The 22,249-nt window shown below is 33.7% G+C and overlaps 1 protein-coding gene across 9 annotated transcripts in view; it reads left to right on the top strand.

Moving 5' to 3' along the window:
- LOC126838674 (uncharacterized) overlaps window positions 1-22,249 on the top strand; it is a 156,352-nt gene that overhangs the window by 64,962 nt on the left and 69,141 nt on the right. Inside the window, exon 1 of one of the 9 annotated variants that reach the window (XM_050573294.1) lies at window positions 18,667-18,862. The exons of 7 other annotated variants lie outside the window; for them this stretch is intronic. The gene's annotated coding sequence lies outside the window, so the exon portion shown is untranslated. Of the gene's footprint in view, window positions 1-18,666; window positions 18,863-19,252; window positions 19,569-22,249 lie in introns of those variants that run through there. One more of the 9 variants, XM_050573295.1, reaches the window with a different exon arrangement.

Genomic DNA, 22,249 nt, shown 5'->3' with positions numbered 1-22,249 from the left:
TAATGAAAAACTGTTATTTATAGTGGGCCGTTATTAAAGCGTTAATGGCTAAAACAAAAAATAAAATATAAGTAAAAAAACACCCGAAAATTCGGCAAAAATGAACCAGCAATAAGATTCATGGTAAAATGTATGTATTTTTTGAAACAAAGAGCACTCTGGCAGAACAAAAATCAAAACAAAATCGAATCTTAATTATACAGATAAATGTATTTATTCACAGACTATGTTTCAAAAGTTTTTCTTGCATTTCTATGTAAATAACAAATAAATATCTGAAAACATTATTTGTAGTTAGAAAAAAATTAGCAATTAAAAATAAAACATATTTCGTTATGGATGCATAAAAATTTGATTGGCTTTATACTCGTGTATTCTGAAAAGTTCATACTTTGTACCAAGGTCCGTTGAAAATAATATTAATTATTTTTAATCAAAAAGCGTATTACCTGACGCAAGTATGTGAATGTGTGAGCCCCGATTGTATCTATCGTTATTTTTAAACTTCAAAGACAACTCATTACTCGGCTCGACCAAAACTATAAGATTGCAATATTTCGCTTATATTACTCACCACGTTACGGTCAACTATGGCAATAAAGCATTTTACGTGCCGTAAATATGATATTGCGGTATTGTATAGGACAATTGAGCGGATCGGACCTAATTAGCCGGTCGAGGATAAGACGGCAGTTATTTGGGTTATTTGTGCGCTGTCCGCTGAGAACGGTTTATTGGCCATGGAACAAAAGGCGATGTGCCGTTAAGATGACTGATGGACCAGAGGAGTTTTTGGCAGACACGATCCACAGGCCCTCGGGGCCGAGTAGGTCTATAAAGATGTCGCAAGACACAAGACAAATCGTCGCAGTTTAAACGGTTTCAATTATGGGATCGCGTGATTCGGCCCATTTCGATGGGTACACGTTTCGCATACGTTATAATATTATCTACTCAAAGGGGATCCTCACACAGGTGTATGCGCTGAATCACAATGGCTCTGCCGAGGTAATAAAACGGCATAAGGCGGCAGCAATACGCGTGTACAGATATTTCAATACGTGTTTGATACAAGTGACTAAACACGACCGGCGAAATGCCTGCGCTTACTTCCCGCGTCTCACCAAGTAAGTGGTAACACATATTCGATTCCTTTGATCGCATAATATATACATTATACACGCTATGATCACTGAATCCTAATGTTCATACGCTTTCTGCCGTTTAACCCCAAAATCGATTGTTTAGGTTATATTGTTAACTTACAGCTTCTAATCTAGAATTAAAATCTACCGTATAGCTGCCGAAAAAAACCCAAGTATAAGATCTAACATTTTAAACGATGTGTTGGATATTACTCGTGTATCACATACATTTTACTCTCCAACCTCTCGTCAAAATTACAGTCGTTTTGCTTCAATCAATAGAATGCTGACAACAGCAAACTCGTTAATCAACTTTGATTTTTTTTATAATGACTCATCCAGGTTAAAATATCTAGTTTAATTAAATTTAATCTATCATATAATACACTCTTTAATTTATAAAACATTGTTAATTTATCATTATTATTTTTGTACTGTACTGAGCCCGATAGGGCGTATATATTATCAATAAATAAATAAATAAATAGATATGATTAAATAAATAAGTAGATAATATTTAATTATATTAGTACACATTTATAATAAACAGTATATTTGCATGATATACTAAAATAAGTTTTAAATTGTTATAGAAATCTAACACAATTTTCTAATAAATGTGAAAAAAAGTATTCTAGCATTATCAGTAACATTATTAACATACGTTTGATGCGAAGAGTGGATAGTGAACTCTTGCATTTTCCAAAATCGAGTTATTGTTAATTTTTGAATCTTGATTGATTTTTAAACAACTTGTGACCTGATTAGTATTTGTAGCTAAAAAAAAAATTACTAAGTTTTGGCACTTTGAATTTTACGAATTTAAATTTATGAATAGTTTGCGAATGTCTTAGCGTTTTTCTCGAAATTAACTTTGCCAACAAGAGGTCCTTGTTTGCATTCGATGACTACTCGTCGTTTCATTTAAAACCCAAATTAATATTTAGAAAGAAAAAGTAGTTACTTATTTAATTTTCTTAAACACATTTCATTGTATGAAACCTGTAGTGTCAGCCTGTGTATTCTGTAAAGTTTTCTTTTAACCAAAAATTATAGCTCTTTAAACATTTTATTTTTAAATTTGGGCTCAATGTAAAATTTTTCTGAAGTAAAGTACCAAATAAAAAAGTAAAAAAGAAAAATTATGAAAAATAGTATAACTATTTAATATGTTCGGTACTGTTTGCTGTGACCATGTATCATTTACACAGATAGCTTTCGCTTTTAAATGGGGTGGGCTATTCTTGAATGAGAAAACAACAGTAACAAACCCTTTATTCTCAAACTTTGTGGTAAGCACGGAAATTACCTAACGAATTTACGACACCCTCCACTCTGATCGCTATCGTGGTGCCAAAGCGAGATAACTAAGAAAATACAAATGTGCGTATGTGCTCGAATCCTGGAACCCTTTACACGTTACGCGCTAAAAGCCGTTAGATTTATTTTATTTGCCCAAATTCTCAATGGTTCGCAAAACCGTCCTAATCAAAGCGCGGGATTGGTATTTGATAATAAAACACATAGGGTGATTTTACAACGATAGCTGTTTATTATGGAATCTCATATTGTGTAACTAGGGTGGATTGTACTAATGGTGTGGAATCAGAATAACCCTACTATCAGAAATGTTCACTATTTTCAGTTTTAAGTTCTATTGAAAAATAAAATACTAAAAAACCGGGGTGTTCCGAAATTCTTTAATGCGTTGACTTAAATGCACCACGTACATAGGACTGACTATGATAATCTAAAAAATTGTTAACCCAACCTTGCTAAACCACTATATTATAACCTGTTACTGCTTGTATTGTAAAAAAAACTATACTGCCGGCTGACTGACCCGTGTAAATATTAACTCGATGCTTTCGATCACACATATGCCTGTGTGTTGGTCCGTGAAGATTTATCGCGAAAAAATATCGTGTATGATTCGTTGACAAAGCTCATTTCTAGACATCATTTGTAATATGGTGGAATGTCGCTACAAAAATACCCGTTAACGAATCATTACCTCCACGAACAGCAACACAAGTTATTTGATAAATGACTGTCCTGTTGTCCCCCGGATGTATCCAATATCACCCTCCATTTGCAGAGCTCTCGTCACTCGTTATGAGTACCACCCCTCCGATTAATTTTTTTTTCTTAGCAAATTTCTCGTAAAGCCATTCTCCTATCTCTCCGCCGCGCCGTCCCGTTATTGTTGTATTCTCGATAATATAATATTTTGGACCTAAGTACGCACGACGGGTGTGGGGAAAACCAATAATATCGTCTTTAAACTGCGGTCATCACGTAAACCCAATAACAGGACACGAAAGTATCCTCTTAAACTAATGGTCCTCCACAAGACCTGGACACATTCCGTGGTCATTATCTTGTGCTCATATTGCTTTTGTTTTTCCCCCGGCAAAATTTTATGGCGCCGTTAGCAAATATTGATAGCGCATTCTCTGACTGTATCGTTCGAGGCGTATACTAATAACAGTTATATTTCCAAGCGAATAAAAAAAATACCATTCGTATATGTTAAGCCAGCTCGGCAAGACAAGATTTTAAACAAAAAATATCCACCGTGGTCAGGCATCTACAATATAATACTGTCATATCACCGATAATTCGTTTACACGCACTACCGCCGTGTTTGAGAGCAATGCACTAAAAACCTAAGTTTGAAAACGTCAAATTGATCGTCACTCTCTTTACCTTGTGGTTTCTATTACCTTTATTGGGTTTTGTAGTAATGCCTGTAGCTATTAGAAGCTTTCAAAGGTAACAACGCGGGCGACTGTGTTATCGTCTACCCGGCTCAAACATACGGTCGCCTTTGTGAACTGTGGCTACACGCAAATAACACAATTATAAGTTTAGGCTATGCATCTATACCGAAATGAGTGGAATTACGTCCTGCTACGGTGGACTGAGAATCTGTAGACTTTAGGTTGGTCTATTTAAAACAGAAGCCAATAGAGCAAAAATATTGTAGAATTATGACGGTCATTATAATTTGAAAGCAAATAAATCACGCAGTTAAACTATTCGATATGAATTTTGTTCTATACTTTTGCTAGTTACATATATAGTATGTAACTTATAATTATAAGTAATAACAAAACCAATTTTAATACTATTATACTTGAACATATAATATGTATAACTCAGTTCAATATTACATTATAGCAAAATTAAAAAAAAAAATGTCGTTTGTCGAAGATGTCGTTTCGTTTTTCGGCCGAAAAAGTAACTACATAGTTTAAAAATATATTCCACTCATAGTTCTAGGTGCTCTCATAAAATATATGGTAAGCCTACAACCCGAAGCTTTTTAGTGAGTAACATTTTACTAAAATATTATATTTTATACAAGCAATATGTATGTGCCAGTGCCCAGTATAAAATTAAACTGCGTAAAATATTTTTCATTTTGACCAAGAACGCATCGAGTCAGTTTAATCCGGGAATAATGCTCTTATTAGGGACAGAAACTCATAAATGAAATGTTTTACGAGGGCTATAGACTTAAGGGGAGCAAAGAGGTGTTCAAGCGCTGCCTAGTTTGTTCTTTATTACTTTTTACGAACATGAAAATCATTTTGTGATCATGTAGCTACCAGCACGTAAAATAATATTACATGACCGACCAAATCTGCGACCAACAACAAACCCTGGAGTTTATATATTTTATTTTGTTGTTCAATTTTATTTAATGTCCTGATGGTAATAATTATAATATTAAACACTTATTGATGGCAGCGTTGGGCCTTCATGGCCCGTTAAGCTACATGATGATGATGATTAAATTATTATTAAATTAACATTTAAAAATGCTAATGTTTCAATCAAACAACTTAACACCTATAGTTGGACTAATTTTTATTACTACTGTTTTTAGTTCCAATAAAAATAAAATTATGTGTTTTGCAATATATTTTTCATAATATTTATATTATTTGGTGGTACAAAATTCGTCACGTATTTTTTTTTTATAGTAGAGTGAATATGTTACTTACCATGATAAAACTACTTACTATGATAAAAGTATAAACAAATATTTCAAGAAAATGTAATGTAAGCACATTATGGTGTTCACGTGAACCGTATAAAACCAATATAACATATATATACGTTATTTTACTGTTGTCGGCGGAAGTGTATATAATATCTGTTATATATGAAATTGTTTCAGAATAAGCTGAAGGGGGAATTTTAAAAACAACGGCGGTGTTATCAAAACGTTATCTATCTATATATTTGAGCGGGGGCGATACGTTTTTCCGGGGAAAATCTGGTGCCAATTAACGTAACGCCAGCGCGCGGTGGTCGGAGGTAGAGGGGGATACGGCCCGCGGTATAACAGTCCATAGGGTAAGATGATGGTAGCGAACGAGGTACGGGGGAAGTGTACACGGCAAGAGCACACGAAGAACGGAAAAGATTTATGCTGGTGAAGTACATTATCTTGTAGTCTCAGACGGCTAATTAGGGAAAAGGCGTATGCGCGATCCGGCTCGTGTAGCCCGGGGGCCCACGGTATCTCTTGTCGATGGGATAGTGGTTTTTTAAAAGAGACGGGGTGACGAGATAATATAGTAACCGCTCTTAACGACACTTCCTCTTTTTGATTTTTCGACAAACATGCTAGCATAGTAGTTGATGCTAAACTACAACCCCCCCCCCTTTCTCTGTTTACCATAGCGGCGAACACACGTTTCTTTTGTAATCTTGAATTTTCCTCCTCATTCATATGGTCATTGCTTATTGTGTAATGCTGCTTATAAAATATGCAGTGTATACATGCATGTAGGTGAGTGCATTTCTTAATCTAACAAAAAAATACATAGTCATGCCATAATTAAAAAATATATATATTGGCAAATACTCGAACAATGTACTAAAATTAGTTGAGTTAATCAGGTGTACAAAATAAAAATTAATTTATGTATAATATTATCCTTTCCAAGATTGTTCAATACCATTTCTTAAGTGCACAATAGTAAAAAAAACGTTATTTTTTTAATCTTCCATTCGTGTTTTATGTAAAATGCGAACAATGTTTATACTATAATAGTAATTGTATTGATTTTTAATTTGTTTTTTTAATAGCCTTTATTTGCAATATGACGGCTCAACGAAGATTTTTTATATACTTTCTTTATTTGGTTAAAAGAATTAAAAATTTAACTTTTAGCCCAAAATAATGATAATGTTTTAAACGAGTCAGTACAAAAAACAACTTATGTACAATAATTATTTTTTGAATTTATATCTTATACATATTGTAATCATGACTAAAAATGATTATACATAATTTATTAATAATATTAAATACCAAATACTTTTTAATAACCTCCTATAAATTTGTTTAACATGGAACATATTTTAGCCTTGGCTTCCCAGCTCGAAAACGACACAAAATAGCATCACGAAAGTATCGCGTCTACTTTAACCGTATAATATAACGTGTCGTCATCGTCATGCAAACGTTTTGGCCAGAACATATAATTAAGACTATACGTTTGTCATAAATCGTAAGAAGATTATAGATCAGAAATAATCACTATTTAGGAGCCAAGAGGCTAAGCATGTTTCATAATTTTAGCCGTTAGACTTTAATTTGTTTATATTTTCATTATTCAGCTTTATACTTGATGTTAAAAAAAAATATTTTTTTAACACAGTGATGACTTTGTTTCTAAGTAATATTTAAAAAAAAAGTTTTACTATAGAAATGTGTGGGTTAATCGTCCTCTTAACTTAAGTAATTAAAATAATAATAGTGAACATAGATTATTACAAATAAAGTCCAAGTAGATTGGCTATACTTGTAATAATTAATTAACTAATATAAAATACAAAAAGCTTTGTCACGTACAAAAATATTTTTCTTTTTTTAATTTTAATTCTTTCATTCTTCCATTGATTGTACTTCATAATTAAAGCAATGTTTTATCTCAAATAAAAAAAATCAACAAGTTAGAGGATGTTATTATTATACGTATTATTCGGTGGTGTCGTAACAATTATTGTCCAAGTCTGTCCAAATGACAAGAAAAGAATAGGGTAAAAGAGAGGAAGCGAAAATCAGGCGCACTGCGGTTGGAATTGAATGGCACGTAAGAAAAAAACAGAGGGAAAGTAAAAACTCTACCCCCCAAACCCTGTTAGAACTAACTGTAAGATTTTTGGTGCCTTGTTTTTATGCAAATATTTATGTGGCTCAGGAGGGCTTTGGTTTCTGTTGGGAGAACAAAAAGAATACAGTAAAGACAATGGCCATAATTGAGGAAATCTACAGGGGCAAAGACTTGTCGGGTTTTCGGCACAATTATGGGGTGAATATTGTACATCACCTCAGGTCATTCCCTCTTTTTATTTAAAACAAATGTCACAAAAAACCTGTAGATTGAAACAGACAGTTCTTATTTCTACAGATCCAAGTAGAGTAATAAACACCGAAGCAATTTTAATAAAATAAGTAAATAATAAAACATAATGTATTAGATTTTTAATAAAATTAATCTATATAAATGTATGTTATTATTATTAAAATATTATAGATTTGATAATTGTGAACAAATAAAACAAAATAAGATGGAATCATATGAAAATAAGATAATTTATTTTTATTTAATTGTGTAACATAACATTATACGTTACACATACCTTGTGTAAAAAGTTTGGTTAACTATGATCCAGTCAAGATATTTAACTTTTTTTTAATTATTCTTTTTATAATTTTTTAGTTCATAGTTCGTCCAATTTTAATGTATTTTTCAAAAATATAACCCCATTGCTTATGTGTTAAAACCTTATCAGCTTGACATTTTAAAATGGTAACATGCATTATACTAGATTTAATTTTAATATCAAGAATAGTTTGTTGCAATATTCGACTTGTTGATAACCAGTTTTGAATAATTACTTATAATGCTATTCAAGTTTAGCTTTAATAATTGACAATATGAAAGCAAGAGAAAGCTGCTTAAACTTCGAAATTTACTAACAATCCAGAATCGATTGTAAGTCTGTCCCACAGGCCCTATGGGCCCAGTTAAGAATTTTAAAGGAATACTTACTACTGTTACGTGGTTACTTGACCAACTTAAATTGCAAACAAATAAGAAAATGGATTGTTTTGATTTGTTAAAATTTGATCTCGTTGTATACTTGTGTAGGATCTATATTTGATTATTAAAAGAATGGAACAACTTTTCATGAACCCGTGTTAAACGTACGTTATAAATGTATTGCGGCGCTCAGTTTCACAAAGTGTTTGTAGAGAGAGCGGTTGGCTGTGTGGACGTTGATAAAAGTGACCGGACCATCATTTTTCCCACATAGCCATATCGTTAAACAGAAACTTTTGTGAATCGTTTTTAAGACTAATCAAAAGGAGGGCTACAAAAAGCGAACAAATTAGATTAGCCCTTAGCTCCCTCGCTGTGGCGTTATCATTGGTTTTAATTAAGTTTAATATACTCTTAGTAGCGGTCAGTAGAACCTTTTTGCACATGACCTGTCCACAAATTCCTATTAAACCCTGTCTTATGCACCCCGGTGCGGTGGGCTTTACTATAATATTGTTATGAGGACTCGATGCATAAGCGACTGCTAGGTTCGAGCGGTGTAGTTTTTTATTGCCCGTGCGTCTGGAAAGTTTTCTGCTTTCCGGGACGCCTTTTATATGCACGCAGGGGTTAAGGCCTTAAGATGCACTTGTGCATGCACGTTTCCCCTTAACGAAGATTGGCCTATTGTCCGAAATTCAATTAAAATCAAGTTCAGTCCAAATGTCATGGATTGTTTTTTTTAAATAATTTATTAATTATTGTTTTTTACTATTGTGCATCATTGTAATTACATACTCCAGGTTAAGTATAATGTCAACTATTATGCGCATTTTCAGAAAAGTCTACATCAGTAAAGTACTTGATATTATACTGTATATGTACTTAAAAATACATTTAAAAACACTTGAACTAATGATATATTATAGAAGTACCTTGTATACATATTTTAATGAACGAGTATTCTTAACACGAAGAGATTCTTAATTATAGATATTTGAAGAATTTTCGAATCAATAAAATAGATGAACAATCGCATAGGTATTACATTCTTGAAGTAGTGTTACTGGACACCCTCTTCTTTCACGTTGTCCTGTCATTGTATCATATTTTTTTTTCAAATTTACTTATTGTAACTAATATTACAGATTGTAAATATATTTTTATTAATAAAAAAAAAAAAAAAAAGGTATTACATTTTCTAGCTTACTTTCTGGATATTGTATTGGGTTTGAGTAGTTTAAACAAATTCTAATCAGACTTGTAGTTTTTAAATTACCACTATTTTTTTAAAAATATATCTTTTATAATATTATAAATGCATTTGCAGTTGTCGCATAATTCTTTGTCGGTAATGTGTGGGACCCCCGGTGTGCTAAAGCTAAGAATTTAATGTGTTCCGGCCGGAGCAATATGTTTAAGTGGCATTTAAGGGTTGGAAGGTGGAAAAGTAGCAAACGCAATCATTGCTAAGAGGCTGACATTGATGGAATATAAGACACGCGGGCCGTAGAGACTTAAAACAACTTTAATTATTTAATACGTGTATTATGTTTACGGTCGTTAGCCAGGGAGACCGGTCTTAACGAGGTTAGCGTAAATACTAAATATACATATACGGGTTAGTAACCCCTCCCCTCCCACCCCATGCATTTACTCACAACTCGCTTTCTTCCGACGGCGCGTGCTGTACGATTCCATCATAACATTATCATACCCTTAGGTGCGTCCGAATCCCTCAGCCACCCCATTTATAAAAACCATAATAGATAATGGGACTATAGCAACGTTTATAGAAACGAACATTGCCATCTACAAATCTATCGATTAAGTAATACACAATACGAAAACCCCTATTACATACAACGGTTATTATTGTTTATTTTTTTTTGTTTAATAAAATACAAAACTATTTTGGTAAAATTGTTTGTTTCTTTTAATACTATAGAAGCCTATAATGTTGATACTTATTAGCGAATGTATTGGTGTATTCCTGAAATAATATCTATTACAATATTACTTACATTTTAGTTAATGTGATAACCTAACAATACTTTATGTACAGTATAATATTTTTAATACAAATTGTATTCAACTCTACTTTAAATTATAATCAGCTTACAGTAAAAATTGTCATATTATAGTTATTCATCAATCTGTATCGCCAGTTTGATTTGATTGGATAATTATGTTTCTTCTATTTTAGTTTTCATGTTGGTGTCTTTTATATTATTAGTTGATGGATTAACTATATTGAATTTCGGCCGTCTTATATGCCTGTATGTTAATATGTATATAGCCACACAATGCAGGGTTATATAATAGATTATTCATTATCTGTGAGACATGCGATATAATGCAATGTCATAGGGGATTTCAATATAAGCCAATATTCAGCTAACTAGAATGCATTGTTAATGATTTAATATATATAGAGGTGTTCAGAGCAGAAGGGTTTGACATCGACACGATATATACTAGAATTGATTAATATGATAATACTAATTGTGGTCTGCTATAAATTTATAATTTGTATGGCAAATGTGAACAACAGTAAAATGTATAATTAAAACACATTGGTAAGTTGAGTTTTAGATTCAATTAATTAATTAAAAATATTCTAGTTAATTGAAAAATATTAAAAAAGGTTTTTAATTATTCAATTTATAAAACTATTTCAATATAGCTATTAAATTGGACATCGTCAACTTTTTAAAAATAAGCAAGAATAAAAAATACATAATAATTCGGATAGGTTTCATTTAACAATGAATAACAGCCTTCATTTGTTGGTATTTTCATATTGTAAAATTTTATAAATTCTATCAATAACTTAAATGATGATAATTGCAACCATTTTTTGAGTTTTTATCTTTATAAGAAAAACAATAATATAGTATTTTTAACAATTTTGAAAAGTTACATTGACACTTTTTGCTTAGATCACAGAAATTACCTTTAATATATTATATATATACATAGCTGGCTAAAATGTTAATAGAAATATTTATTTATCTGGCAAAATAGTCCATTAAAGGAAGGCTTGAATCGCAATCATTTAAAACAGAAAATACAGCATACTCATATATTATTGTGTTATAAGTATCCAAATGTAAAATAAAATTTGATTACACAATTGTAGTCATAATGCCATAACATAAAAACCATTATTCAGATAAGGGTATTATTCAATAATTTGTATTCGAATAATTATTTAGAATAAAATATTATTTATGCGCTTTGTTCATGAATAAATTGTATTTATTATTTTTTTGTTTTTTTAATTCTTTTTTGTTCGTTATTTATGAATAATAATTGTGAATATTTTAATTATTTATAAATAAAACAAACAATTTTATCATGAATAATATTTTTTTATTCGTAAATACCTATTTTTTGTTTTATTCAGTTAAAAATTATTTTTATTCGTTTTACTAATAATTTTTATACTACTCTTTCATCAACATATTATGACTATATAATCTAGTAAACAATTCAAAATTCACTATTATGTCTTATAATTTACCCAAAATATATCCTACTCTACCCAATATACTAACTTAATTTATACTACTGAGTAGAGTAAATAGTAAAGATATGTACTATAGAGTATTGTTTAGAGTATAGATAGTAATTTATGCTCAATGGTTATGTTATATTAAACTACAATGATTTTAATATTAGATGATACTAGTAACTAGTCAGTAGTCACTAGTTCTTCAAACTTCTGAGTAATATTGCAATGATTTATTGTATCATCACATTTCTGACGGTATTGTATTGTTTTTTATCATATTATGGAAGACACGTGGCCAGAGAGTAAGGCAGGTTAAGTATGTTTTAACACTTGATTGCCGAAGAGAGAGTCTCATAGACAACAGATCTTGGCCTTAAAAACCTACTCCCAGTCATAAAAAAGGTATATTCAATAATTGTTCTTTAATAATTTTCACGAAAAAAAACTAATGCAAATTGGTATTAACTTCCAATCGTCGCGTACGTAGTGTTATACTGCGACTTTTGGTACTTTTTACATACTTACAGTAATTAAATGGCGTTGAAAACACTGCAGCGAGACCGCCAACGAGATTTTTTAAAACGCTACTGCTTAGAGAGGCTAAACATGTATTTTTATGATATATAAGTTATAAAATCTAAAATTTGCCAAAACGTTTTTTATAAAGGTCACATTTATTTTACGATAACTTCAAAATATAGAATAATTTAGAAGTTTCAAAACATCATTATTTGCGATTTTAAATTAACTGATAATATGTTATTTCATATTAAAAGCACAATAATTATCTGCTTATAAATATTACCTCTAGATCCTCTTGGGGGTATTTTTATTACTAAAAATGGCTAATATATTATAGTAAATTCCTATTTACCCAGCTATAAATAATGACTGTGTTTAAAATATGATGGAGTACGATAACAAACCCACTGCGATTTTATTTATGTCTGGATAAGGCAAAGAAAAAGGAGAAGAAGATTTAACATTTTTCCTCCTCAACCTCCAAGTGGTACGCGTACTCGGTGTTAACATCGCGACTTTTTGTACTTTTAAAGTTCAGAAATTGAATGACGATGTAAACACCGCAGCGCGACTGCTTGGAGGTTAAGAAATAGAAAACACTACTAAACATTATTCGTCGAAATCGTGAGTTATACTGGTAAACGCTAATGTGGGAAAGACTATTTTGTAACTCAAATGGCCAACACACAGAGGAATAACGTTGATCGAGCGGCGTTTTATGCAGTGGCACGCCATGTCTACAAGCACACACGGGATACCGGGGTCGTATTAGTTAGTCGTTCCTTATCCGCTGGCCTGTACGACTGGCAAACGCACGGGGAAAGGGGAGGTTATCCGAAGATGGTCATTTATCGCCTCTGCCGGGCTTTTGGTCAATTAGTCAACGCGTGCTTTATCTTGTTCGCGCGTCCGCCACATCAGCGGCAGAACACACTACACGCACCCGAGGTGATACGTCGAGCCGAATGCGTTTAAATAAACACACAGTTCGGTCGGTGCGCTAATCCCCGTCGAATATATAGGGAAGGTTTGGCGGATGTGACGACGGTTTCCGGTTGCCGGCGAACCGAAACCGTGTGTCTAAACGATGATTTTACAATTAAACGACGCCGTCGCATGCAGAAATCCGAAACGGCCCGCGACTTGAATGACCGTTCGGACGATACGTGTGGACGATTAAAACGTGCAAAGTCGGCTTTGCACGTCCCTCCGGAGAAAGTTTAAGTCACGACGGCCGGCCGGCCGCCTAAAACTGGACCCGGGCCGCAGATGTCGCTTTCTCTTTTGCGCTCATAAATCATAAACTAATAATACCGTTTCGAGTCGGAAACGATGGTCGACGACTGCTTTGCGTCCCTCTCGTCCTCGCGTCGTTGTCCCCTTGACGGGTTTTTAACGACCGAACCGGGCCACAGAGATGCAGCATCAAAACGTACGCTTTCCTTCGGACCCTCCGGGCGTCGGGCTACAGGTGTCGGATTTTTAGACCTTTTTTTTTTAGCAAGACACTAAAGGGAAACGTTTGTCCGGAATAATGTGTTTACCAAAGTTATCGGCTCCGAGGGATAGTATACTTCGCGTAGTACCATGTACGGTTTGTCCGACGTGTAATAACTGTAAGTTCACTTTGTTGACCGTTCCGGCCACATCACAGCCGTCGGTATAACAGATATAGCTTATAGTGCGTGACAAGCACAAAAGTCAATAACGCGATTTACATGAAATTGATAAGATTCATAATCGGAACCTTGTCACATCTTTCGACGATCGGATGTCAATTACACGCAACTCGCTAATATTTAAATAAAGTTTGATTCGTTCTCTATGACTTAATTTATATAACTAACATCCGTATATTTTTTTTAAATAACTATAAGAAGAAATAAAGTCTCTAGTTCTAGGCAACAGTTTATGCTTTGGCGGAAATATTGGGGGTAAATTTTAAAAATGTTCTTGTGTTTTTTGTACAGCACTGACTTCATCTGTCTTAGGTTTACAGTATTCCAAGCCTCCCCTCTCTAAATTTCCGCCAATGCTTATTTTGTTCTTAAGTGTCGTGCTAGTGTTTCGAGGGCCATTGCCCATCGGCTACCTCCTTCCACCCCCCCCCCCCGTATATATATCGGCTTTGAAGGACATCTCAACTCAAAGACGGTGTCTATACCGAGATCACGACTCGGATAGAAATCGGTATTTTGGCTTTTGGACTGGCTGTCGTTGGCCGAGTCAGGTGAGCGAGAACGCGACGTCGGCGGTGGTGGTCGTGGGCTGTGGCGGTGACGAATAAGAAACAAAAGCAGAGGAAGAGTGGGAAAAAACTGTCGTGGGCCCCTGAAAACCGTGGCGGCGGTGGTCGGAGGCCGCGTAGTGTTGGTTCGTGGCGGCGGCGGAAGAGCGTTTTGTAGGGCCAAGTGACGGGGTCGGTCGCGATGGGCGGAAGAGGTACGGCGGAGAAGAGGTTTACGATGAAAAACCGTTTGGAAACTTTAACCCCCCAGCCCTCCTGGCCGCCGCCGCCCGACTACCCGGCACCATAGCCCCACGCGTCCGTCCGAGTCCGCGTGTGTGTGTGTGTTTGTGCGCGCGCTGCAAGGCGGGCGGGTGGGAAAACTTTTGCGCCACCGGCTAAAGTTCGAGTGGGTCGGAAGGCGTGCAAAACTTTTCGACCGTGCGCACTGGCCAGCAGAGGTGGTCCGTATGCGACGGAATAGAGCGGCAGTACCGACACGTCTTTTGGGCGCCTCGGCCGTGCTTCGACACACACGTCGTCGTATCAAAGGCCGCCCGTACGATCACGTAGAAAATCGGCCAAGAAAGAAAAAACTCACAAATTATATATACGCCCCCATGCGAAAATATTCCGAGTTATTTTGCTCATAAACGTTTATAAACGCTCATGAATTATTTTAAAAAAAAAATGGAATTATTTGTTTTTTTAAATGGTTACACAATACGCACATAAACATTTGTTTTTATTATTAGAATTTATAAAACACTTAATGATTTGTTTGTTTTTCAGATAGGTTATCAAGAGATTAATAACTATGTAGAATGTAAAAAATATTAAATTTATTAAAAAAGTATTATTATATTTACAATTTTAAAAAACACAGCATTGTAAAACAACACCTTTTCGCGGTTATGCATAGAATATAAATGTTTTTATATCACTACACAAGTTTTACACGTAGAGTAATATAACTAAGCTAAAAATTCTACAAATAAAATTATTTTTTGTCGTTATTTTGTGATAGTCATATTACTATATGGTTTAAACTCATTACAAAAACTCACACTATATAAAACTTAAAATTAAATATAGAACAGTTTAAATTTAATAATTGTAATTTAACAATAGCTTCTATGTATATAAACAAAGGTTTTTTTTCAAAATTAATTTTGTATCACATTGACACTTTGATTGAATGTGTACAAATTTCTCAATGTTAAAAATAACTTTTAATATAACAAGTAACTACAAATAATGTTAAAAACAATAATTTCGTGGTTTTTACGAATTAATACCTTTTTTATATACCATTTCTTAAAATTAATATAAAATCAAAGATAAAAGTAAGGCTTGATAAATGGGAGACTATGTATTTTTAACTTGAATTAATTTATTAAGTTATTATAAACATCATAGCTGCAAATTCAATAAATATTACTTGTAATTTAACACAACAAAAATATTATGAATCAATAACTTAATAATTATCGTGGTTTTTATTCCAGGCTGTAGTTTAATACATACATATACTAATGTGACTTAACTATTTTTTGACATAAATGGTATTTGAAGCATACTAAAATTAAAGCCAATCCTAAGACTGTTCATAGATTACATTTTCTTTAATTAAACGATAAACTGATTCGTTAAAATACAAATATTCTTCCAATTATAATTATATTAAGGACACCTAATATATTTTTTAATTATTCGGGCCACTCCGAAATGTTGTTATAGCGGAATTGTGTGTTTGATAAGGAGGCAAATATAGAACATTAGTGAAGAAAAGAAATTTGTTAATACCTAACATATAGACTTCGATCATACCACTTGTTTTTGGGTAATTAAAAGATTTTTAAAAAATAAAGTTCTTATATTAAATTAATATTATGTATTAAGACTATTTTATTATCGTCCAAATTGCGTAAGGCGTTTAAATCTAAAACATCAAAAAAGCATAATATCGCTTTTTTATTACACAGATACTATATTATTACAGGGTAGGTTTAGGTTCTTAAGAAAAGTTTGAGGTTTTAACACCTCGTAGGTTACTAAAGTCAGTTATTCAATATATAACAACTCGGTAAAAATATGGCAATTTTTAACCTACCCGCAAGGTTTTAGTACGTTGGCGGTAACTTCATCGGCTAAATCACCGTTATAATCGGATTAAATAACCACGGCATATTTTAACCATAGTTAGTATTATTGACATGCATAGGTCATAACGACGTGACCAGTATGTAGTGAGATGAAGTAATGGTGGGAGATTACGTCGGTAGATACGGTTTTCACGAGCACAAAACGACATCCACGTCAGCAGATTTACCAGTAATAAACTGACAGACGTTTTAAAGGACTTCAGCGAGTATCAGGGACGCAAGAGGGACGTTGGTGCCAAGCAAGGGTCGAAAAAGGTAAATACGTTTGGCTTCGGCCAAATTAATCCTCTTAAAAGGCAGCGAGGCGGCATATTTATACTAATAGAATCTACTGCCATAACTCATTATCAACCATATCCTCCCTACTCTCGTTATCACAAACCCACTGTTGAAACTTTGAAGCAACAAATGGACAATTTCTGGCCCCAATGTAAAAACTCTATAAACTTACTTGACCACTTAAAAAAAACAGTTTTCATTTTCAGACAACGTTTCATTGTCAATATGATAATTTCGTTGACACGTTGAACTTAACATAATGACAATGTAAAATATTTAATTATTAATTGGTGTGTATGAATGGAAAAAATAACGCTTCATTCAAGTTGTAACTATTGCTAAGTCATTACCTTTCAGTGACTTTTAAAATTGTTGAAAATAAATAAACTTTTGATCGTGTTATGCAAATTTAAAATTAAAACAAACTACTAAATCAAGTTCAAAAACTTTAGACACCATTTTGTAATATTAAAGGTTTAAATCCAAAACGTCCAGATGACCGTGAAAAACTATTCCGTGGTCATTATTATACGCTTCAACGTGTGAAATAGTTAAAAATTAAAATTGTAATTACATTTTAATGAGTTATTTTAGCTGAATTTGTCAAAATCGTTTCAAATATCGTCTTTATTACATCTTACTTGTTAGTTTGCAGTTGTCATTCATTAATAAATAAGCTTCATAAGTTGAGAAATGTGAATACATAAGATGTATTGTATCTTTCAATTAGTAGTAGTTAACTTTAAAATAAATAGTTTTTGAGTTAAGAAGTTCGGTAAATTTGTTTATTATGACATGCCTTGTGATAAAAGTAACGACAAGAAATAAATTAAGTTTTACCACTGTGTTTTCGCTAAGAACTACAGTAGTTTTTGATACGGTGTTAGTATAATTATTTACATACAATTTTTTGTTCTAATCACAATAAAATTTAGATTATAAACACTCTAATCAACATAACAAACCCGGCTTAATTTTTAACACTAATAGTTAAATAAAAAGGAGAACAAAAAAGAAAACCAAGCTTTACCACCCCCAGTATTAGATCAAACCTCCCGTAAATGGATTAACTGAGGATAACTAAAACTTTGAAAACACTTCTGATGGCCAGTTGTATCAATTAGTATTTGTTGAGCACACTTAACGGTTTGACGCAGTAGTAAGCTTAGTGAATTTTCTATTTTATGTGGTCAATACTTATAACACCCGTTTCCATCATTGGAACGTTTAACTAAGTCACTGTCAACGGTAAAAAAAACCAGTATTACCTAAAATTGTTATGATTACTACCCATCGAAAAAATAAATAAAAGAAGTCACTTAAAAATCCCTTTGCTGGCCGTTTGACGTGAGACTATTGTGTACAAGTTGCGCGAAATCGAATTTGGGTTTTTACTTAACAAAACTACAATCTCGTTTAAAAACTTATCTTGTCGGCGTAAGTAGAATTGTGCATAGTGGCAGAAAAAATATGGGCCGACAAAAGTGTCTTCGGGAAAGTTGGCCTATACAAAATATTAGGTCCACTTTTCGGAATACCGACTTCAACACACGAGACGCGTCTTGGTCGGGAGCTTAGAATCCGTTTTGAGTACGGGCCGGCATGGGCTTTGCGCGCTGCACAACAATGACTTACACCCCACCCCGGTTTTGGCGGTTCACAGGACCCCGCGTCGAGGCTAGGGTCCCGTCTGAGGTTCGCCGGCCCGTTCATTTGGCCACCGCGTCTCTAGCAGTTCGGTTCGGTGTCGGCACTGGTCGGCCGCGATCGTTTGTGGGGCTTGGGGGTAGCAACAGCAGCAGCAGCAGCAGCAGAGAGCGCGGGAAAAACTTTTGCTAACATTTCGGTCGGGTTACATTTTTTTCGCCCGGCGCATACGACGACGCACTACTAACGTATACGTACAAGCTCCGGGTTTACTCCGCATAAACTATCAGGTATGTAACAACTTTTTTTTATTTTTTTGGTTCACCGTTTTCGGACTTTGGTTTTTTTTTTAATCCTTTTATCGGAATAATAATATTAATACAAATTAAGTGATTATTCTTCGGACGCGATCGAGACATTGGCAAGAAATGAGGAGGGGTGTAGGAGTGCGACGGCGACCGGTGAACTTTGTTTCCAAACTGTAATAAAAGTGACTAGGTGCGGCAAACTTAGTTGTTGTTTGTTGTTCTATCGAGTTTTTGGGACTTTAAAAAGTGCACAGATAAAAACTTTACGCAAGTTTAAGTATTTTAACTTTATATTATATATAAGGGGCGGCCAAGTTTTTCCAACTCTGATTGCAAACGCGTCCGTTCAGTGTTGGTCGGTCGCTGGTTACGGATACTGGCGTTCGCCTATCATAATATAATAACTGTTATATTATTATATTAACCGTTCCCAGTTCCTAGTAATAAAGTTCGGACTTCGGCGATTTAGTCTTTTCTAACATTCGGTCGGTGGTTTTTTCTTAAATTTTCTCGTTCGGTTTTGTTGGTTATTTTTTTGTTTCGAGTGATTTACAAAATAATATGTTTGCGGGCTTCATTTTCCGAGAGCCCGCCTATTTTTCGCCATGCGGTCGCGGAAACTTCAACGCGCCTATAAACTGTGCCGACGCTCGAAACACAAAACGGAATTTACCGTAAGACTCTTCAGGTCAGTCGATATCTTACATAAATCGTCCGTCAATCGACAATCCTTAACACATATTCTTACGCCCGTCATTATTCTACAGAATAAACCATAAAGTTTATAGCTCAACAGTTTAAATTCTTTACAACCCGTGCAAAATGTTTTCCCGAACCAAACCGAATCGTTCGGTTAACATTTTACAATAGAATTTCATCAGCAGGAACATGTTCCGACGGTTTTTCGGTAATAGGCTAAAGTACGCTTAATAAAGTTTAAAAATAAATATGCAATTAACGGCATAGGTAATAAGTATTATTTCGTAACGAAGTCGGTGACTAAATAACGAAGTAAACCCAAAACGTAAATAAAGAAAAATAATATTATGGGACATAAAAAAAATATTCTTTTTCCTAATTTATTTCTACTTGATAAAATCTTGATTTTAAAACATTGCTTTTTACAATAAAACATTTAATACTATCTATTAGTATAATTATATTCCTTGGGTCTTAAAAGTTAATGTAAACTTTTGGAGAAAATTAGTTCTAATTAACTTTTTAACATGTATAATAAAACGTCCTCTGAAAAAAAATGACTATTCCAGGACAAACATTTCAAATATTTAAACTGAAAATAAAACTGACATGCTCATTAGCCAAAAAATACAAGACTTGATATTGTCTCTTTCAGACTTAAGGTTAAACATCACAAAGCTGCGATTGTCTTTAACAATATTTTAGAAAATTGAAAACAGTATATAAACACGAAATTAAGAGTAATTCCGCAAAACTATTCATCTTTCTGAGTAAAATGTGTTCAACGTTTTTAAAAAATTTTAAGAAGGAAAACGAATTATGCATTTCATACAAAATACATAGAAACCTTTAGAATAAAATAAGAAGTATCTTAAATTATACTAAAATCTTAATTTTTTATAAAATACAATAGTTTCTAATTTTTTTTACAAACATTTTACATAGAACGTATTTTTCGAAAGAGTACATACAATCTAAATCTTTATAATATTGTGTTACGCTAGTGGCTAGACAATAAAGAACAAATCCATAATTTAGTCAATTTATAGTTATGTATCATCTTATTATTAATGGTATAATGAGTTTTGTTTTTGTCTCGACCGTGGATCTTTTTTTTGAATTCTCGGCAAACATAATATGTCCCGTGGTTGCAATATCATTAAAACTAGTTTCATAGTTATTTTTTTTGTGTTTTGTCAAGTAACAATTTTGTAATATTCAATAATGTATTCCTATTTTAAACGCCAGTAGAACTTTTAGTAGAACACTAAAATATAGATAAGTATCAACAAGATGTATCCAACTGCAGATGCTAATAAATAACTATAAATGGTTACCTATAAAGAATTTTGTTGTCCCGGAGAAGAATTATTATACGCGTCATTGACTTTATGATAATTCAACGATATTACAATCGGCAATTTTTCTTCTTATCCCACTCAAGTAGTCAAGTAAATCCCCTTAATGTTCTATGTCCGTAACCACCTCGGTAACTGCCCTCGTAATAATATTCATTACGTTAACACATATATTATTGATAGTAGCATTAAAATTCGCCAAATGCTTCAAAGGCAATTTCGACTTAACAACACTGTAAAACGTTAACACGGTTCCAGATTGTTTGCAAAGATATGCCGCATCTAAATTTACATTCGACTAGTATTTTTTAAGTAAATAAAAAGCCTTAGACCATGAACGATAGCGTACGGTTGAAATTTTCATAGTGTCCATGCGGGTTAGGTCGAACGCGGTTACTTTTTGTTTTGCCGTGCCTCCGGATCTTCCCGAATCATTATTCATACGAGACCTTTGGGTGTAAAAGACGAGGCAAAAACACCATACCTACATAGTCTCACGTAAATACCGGACGGCCGTGTACGTGGTGGCCTTTTTTCCCTGTTAATCCTATCGCATGTGTGTGTATGTAGAAGACGCGAGTGCCGTAATTATTTCATTAATCCTCCCACCCCTGCAAAGCGGCCGTGTATAATGTAAAGGGGTTGTTCTCTTGCAAGCGATATCTGAAGGTGCGCTCCAAAATCCGGAGAAGAGAAAAACGATTTTTTGCCACGTCCCGTGTGTATTTCTACGTCTACAGCCCCTATTTACGGTGAAAACCGTGTTATGAGAATGCACTTTGACATTTCATTATACATATTTTGACCTGTTCGAAAAAGTGACCGTATTTCGTTTTTCTGACGGTTTTGCCGACGTTTTTGCTCAATATGAACACGGGTTGCACTTAAATTACCGTTTAACCCTCGGCGGCCACTCAAATCGGTTTTAAAAAGCGCAAAAAACAGCGGTCTGACAAGACTTTGCCGATTTATACCTGGCTCCGAGATAATACCGTTTTTGCGCTCGTGAAACCCGAATATATATATATATATATACTTACTTATTATTTTTGTCTAATAATAACCAGTCGTTTGTAAACTAGCCGTGTAAATTTCCGAATGTGACACTTTTGCCGTCACCGCGATAAACCGAAACGTTATCTAAAGTTTGGCTTTAAGTACGCACGTCATATTATTATTATTATCGTTATACGTTATGCCGTCGCGTTTCTTGTATGCACACAACGCGGTTACACTCGATTTCGGACATAACTTTATTTTTATTTTTTTAATGAAGTTCTGTTGAAGTATAATATGTACATATATTCCCCAT

The sequence above is a fragment of the Adelges cooleyi genome, unplaced genomic scaffold (genome assembly GCF_023614345.1).
Source record: "Adelges cooleyi isolate 19-005CV unplaced genomic scaffold, UGA_ACOO_1.1 ACOO_flye_CR_arks_rails_tigmint_CR_PRNA_30, whole genome shotgun sequence".
In the NCBI taxonomy this organism is placed as follows: Eukaryota; Metazoa; Arthropoda; class Insecta; order Hemiptera; family Adelgidae; genus Adelges; species Adelges cooleyi.
This window is presented reverse-complemented; position numbering and strand designations above follow the sequence as displayed.